Source organism: Pygocentrus nattereri, chromosome 17, assembly GCF_015220715.1.
Source record: "Pygocentrus nattereri isolate fPygNat1 chromosome 17, fPygNat1.pri, whole genome shotgun sequence".
NCBI lineage: Eukaryota > Metazoa > Chordata > Actinopteri > Characiformes > Serrasalmidae > Pygocentrus > Pygocentrus nattereri.
The window spans coordinates 38,862,322-38,867,321 of record NC_051227.1 but is presented as its reverse complement, the minus strand read 5'-3'; the positions used below and the strand labels follow the sequence as shown (position 1 = coordinate 38,867,321).

The window sequence follows — 5,000 nt, the reverse complement described above, 5'->3', positions numbered from 1 at the left end:
TTGGTAAACCAGTCTTTTTATAGAAGGTCATTAATTAGTGACGCTGACGTCTATTAAAATGATCAGAAGCACAAAACACTGAAGGTAAACAGTTTCCATCAGGGAGAACCGAGTGGCTCTGAAATCACTTTTTACACACAAGCAAAGTTTCAGTTTCAGATTTATTTACAACTTAGTTCCAAGTTGAAGTTGAATAAAAACTGGCTTTAAACTCAGGATCACAGATGAGCTCCTTTACTATGTTGATCTGTAGGCGTCTGTTCATAAACATAAACCAGCCCAAACTCATTTACTATAAAATGAAATGGTGTTTGTAGAAATTCAGAAAAAAGCCGCGTCAGTCTCGACTGCATATGTGGACATATTTCTATATTGAGCTCTATTTACACAAAGTTAGGTTAGTTCATCATTTATGTTGAACAGGCTCTCCCAAAGTTTTACGCTGCTGCGCTGACATTGAACCGCGTGCTGCACTGGGTCGGTATGACCAACAGGTCAAAACCAGCTCTAAACAAAGTGACCGCTGGGCCCTGATTGGTGCTCTGGCTTTGCGCTTCTTTTGTTTTGACATGTTACGTTTTTATACACACAGAAACCAAAAGGAACGACAGATTTCTCAAAATGTAGGAGGAAAAAGTCGGATATTAGACTCTGAAATGTAGTGGAGTGAAAGGAAAAAGACGCCCAGAACGGAGAAACTTCAGTACAGATACACCAAAAATACTAAAGTACAGAATCTAATTACATTTACTCAGTTACTGCCCACCACTGCTGATCAGGGGCGGGGCTTCAGGAGGGGCTGGGAGGACGGCACTCCCCGGGCCCGGATCTAGAAGGGGCCCGGATGGGAGAGAGGATAAGATTTGAAGTAGCCGGGCCTCTATCACAGCAGAAGAGAGCTGGAGAAGGCGGACCCTCTCCTGACTGTATCCAGAGGAGCACAGTATACGTACAAAGGCACAGCCCACCTCACACCACCCATCATTCAAGTCTTACACGGGGCTTTTAAAGGGTGCCACAGTCAGGACTGAGTCATGGTTTCTAAAAACTTCACAAGACCGACTGACTTTAGTGATGCAGTGGGTGTAAAATACTGAATAAAATCTTGTTCTGCACGACCGGCTTCATTTTCACTCTTACATTTAACTTTATGACACGCAAAGTTTTTGGATCGCCGATAAGCGAAGCTTGTAAGCCCCGCTGTTGCAGGCATGTGTATGTTGTAAAACGATGTTATGATGAGCTTTATTAAATAATAAAGGGTATAAATGGCCCGGTCATTTGCCCCGGCCCCGGCCCGGCTCTGATTTGTTCCACTAGTGCTGCTGATCTGTCAGAAACGAAGCTACCAGATCATTATAGTATCACTCCATCCTCTGGAACTGCTGCTCAAACCAGTGTTTATTCTAGCATCTTTTCTCCTGCCGTATTACCCCACCTGTCTGACTGTCACCTCACTGACCCCTTTCTCTGCCACCACACACACCCTATAACTCCTGCTGCACTCAGCACTTTAACTTCAGACCCATACATCAAACAATGTAAGGTTTACAGGTATGACTGTGTGTGTGTGTGTGTGTGTGTGTGTGTGTGTGTGTGTGTGTGAGAGTGAGTATGAATGCAGGTTGTTATTTTACTTCATTTGATCTTATTCCCTGTGTGTGAGTGTCTGTCTGGTGCTGTGCTCTGTGAGCTCCTGTAACCAAAACCAAATTCCTCGTATGCGCAGCAGACCTGGCCAATAAAGCTTGATTCTGATTCTGGTTCTGGTTCTGATTCTGATCAAACCTTCCCCTCACTGCCCAAACTCACTGCGCCACAGCGAGCCGACCCAGAGCTCATTTGTATTCAATGCCCTATAATGCCTTGCGGCGCTGCTTTCTGATTCCTGTTTGTCACCACGCCTGTTGTTCTCTTTGTAAAAATAGCTAAATGTACCATAACGCGAGCTTTACATTGCGTCATATAATATATGGTGAAGAAAAACAAAGAGTTTATCTGCCAACCATGAACATAAACTCTATTAGAATGACCAGGTTTATATGTTTTCTGCTGGAGAAGCTTCAATTGCCCGGATGACCCTCGGTGGTCCGGGGTGCAGGCTTCAAACCTGTAGCTGCTTAGCGGCAGAGTGGTTCAATTCCACCTTTCGGGCGGACGGGAAAGGCCTGAAGTGCGTGATCCGCTCAGGTGACGCTCTCCACGCTTTAATAGGGCGCTTTTACCGCGACTCCTACCGTTAAGGACTCGAAGTACCTCAGCCTGTGAGATTAGCGCTGGGGTTGTTGGCTCTCTTTTAGCCTGTCCACTCGCTGACCAGCCTAGTTCTAGGTAAGACTGTAAAAGCCGCCAGACCCTCCAGTTTCAACAAGGAACGCGAACCTGAAACACTAAAGCAGTCAGTTTACATTTCAGCTGAATATGATTATTGTATTAAAGTGGAGCAGATTTGCTGTTTTTACCGAGATTTCAGGCACTTACATACATTCATATTCATTCATTCTCTTCTCCCTCTCTCTCTCTCTCTCTCTCTCTCTCTCTCTCCCTCTGTTTCTCTGTCTCTCTCTGTCTCTCTGTCTCTCTCCCTCTCTCTCTGTCTCTCTCTATCTCTCTGTCTCTCTCTATCTCTCTCTGTCTCTCTCTGTCTGTCTCTCTATTTCTTTTTCTCTCTCTGTCTCTCTGTGTCTCTGCCTCTCTTTCTTTCTCTATCTCTCTCTCTGTCTCTCTCTAACTCTCTCTGTCTCTCTCTCAGTCTCTCTATCTCTCTCTCTGTCATTAGATTTTAGGAATTTCAGAAGAAAAAAAATTAGATTTTAAAAAATCGCTGAATTGTAGAGCTGACAATTTAAAAAGATACTATATAATCAAAATAAAAACAATGAATACATATGTTTGTATTCGTGTGTGTGTGTGTGTGAGTGTGTGTGTGTGTGTGTGTGAGTGAGTATGTGTGTGTGTGTGAGTGTGTGTGTGTGTGTGTGTGTGAGTGTGTGTGTGTGTGTGTGTGTGTGTGTGTGAGTGTGTGTGTGTGTGTGTGTGTGAGTGTGTGTGTGTGTGTGTGTGTGAGTGTGTGTGTGTGTGTGAGTGTGTGTGTGTGAGTGTGTGTGTGTGTGTGAGTGTGTGTGTGTGTGTGTGTGTGTGTGTGTGTGAGTGTGTGTGTGTGTGTGTGTGTGTGTGTGTGAGAGTGAGTATGAATGCAGGTTGTTATTTTACTTTATTTGATCTTATTCCCTGTGTGTGAGTGTCTGTCTGGTGCTGTGCTCTGTGAGCTCCTGTAACCAAAACCAAATTCCTCGTATGCGCAGCAGACCTGGCCAATAAAGCTTGATTCTGGTTCTGGTTCTGGTTCTGATTCTGATCAAACCTTCCCCTCACTGCCCAAACTCCCTGCGCCACAGCGAGCCGACCCAGAGCTCATTTGTATTCAATGCCCTATAATGCCTTGCGGCGCTGCTTTCTGATTCCTGTTTGTCACCACGCCTGTTGTTCTCTTTGTAAAAATAGCTAAATGTACCATAACACGAGCTTTACATTGCATCATATAATATATGGTGAAGAAAAACAAAGAGTTTATCTGCCAACCATGAACATAAACTCTATTAGAATGACCAGGTTTATATGTTTTCTGCTGGAGAAGCTTCAATTGCCCGGATGACCCTCGGTGGTCCGGGGTGCAGGCTTCAAACCTGTAGCTGCTTAGCGGCAGAGTGGTTCAATTCCACCTTTCGGGCGGACGGGAAAGGCCTGAAGCGCGTGATCCGCTCAGGTGACGCTCTCCACGCTTTAATAGGGCGCTTTTACCGCGACTCCTACCGTTAAGGACTCGAAGTACCTCAGCCTGTGAGATTAGCGCTGGGGTTGTTGGCTCTCTTTTAGCCTGTCCACTCGCTGACCAGCCTAGTTCTAGGTAAGACTGTAAAAGCTGCCAGACCCTCCAGTTTCAACAAGGAACGGTTCTCACTTCATCAGTCCACTCGGCGTTCCACGCGAGTGCAGCGCTACAGTCAGAGACGATCATTAACAGCCAGACGTGGACGAAGTACACAAACCATGTACTTGAGTTAAAGTCGAGACCCCCAAGGTAAAATATCACTCCAGTAAAAGTAGAAGTTCCTCCTTTAGACCTCCACTTGAGTAAAAGTACTAATGTATTTCCCTTCAAATGTACTTAAGTATAAAGTAAAAGTACTAAAAGAGGAATTCTGGCTCTGATGTCCTGTTATCATTTTTATAATCAGACTGGCTTCATGAACTCATTTCAGGTGAAAGTCCTCCAGCGTCTCTCTTGGTAAACCAGTCTTTTTATAGAAGGTCATTAATTAGTGACGCTGACGTCTATTAAAATGATCAGAAGCACAAAACACTGAAGGTAAACAGTTTCCATCAGGGAGAACCGAGTGGCTCTGAAATCACTTTTTACACACAAGCAAAGTTTCAGTTTCAGATTTATTTACAACTTAGTTCCAAGTTGAAGTTGAATAAAAACTGGCTTTAAACTCAGGATCACAGATGAGCTCCTTTACTATGTTGATCTGTAGGCGTCTGTTCATAAACATAAACCAGCCCAAACTCATTTACTATAAAATGAAATGGTGTTTGTAGAAATTCAGAAAAAAGCCGCGTCAGTCTCGACTGCATATGTGGACATATTTCTATATTGAGCTCTATTTACACAAAGTTAGGTTAGTTCATCATTTATGTTGAACAGACTCTCCCAAAGTTTTACGCTGCTGCGCTGACGTTGAACCGCGTGCTGCACTGGGTCGGTATGACCAACAGGTCAAAACCAGCTCTAAACAAAGTGACCGCTGGGCCCTGATTGGTGCTCTGGCTTTGCGCTTCTTTTGTTTTGACATGTTACGTTTTTATACACACAGAAACCAAAAGGAACGACAGATTTCTCAAAATGTAGGAGGAAAAAGTCGGATATTAGACTCTGAAATGTAGTGGAGTGAAAGGAAAAAGACGCCCAGAACGGAGAAACTTCAGTACAGATACAC

At 44.2% G+C, this 5,000-nt stretch overlaps 2 non-coding genes across 2 annotated transcripts; both read left to right on the top strand.

Annotated features, from left to right (window-relative positions):
• The first annotated feature begins 2,069 nt into the window (after positions 1-2,069).
• trnastop-uca lies at positions 2,070-2,156 on the top strand. Its single transcript has one exon. It is a non-coding gene; the product is annotated as a tRNA-Sec (tRNA).
• Positions 2,157-3,645: 1,489 nt separating this feature from the next.
• Positions 3,646-3,732, top strand: trnastop-uca. The gene has a single exon. It is a non-coding gene; the product is annotated as a tRNA-Sec (tRNA).
• The last annotated feature ends 1,268 nt before the right edge of the window (positions 3,733-5,000 follow it).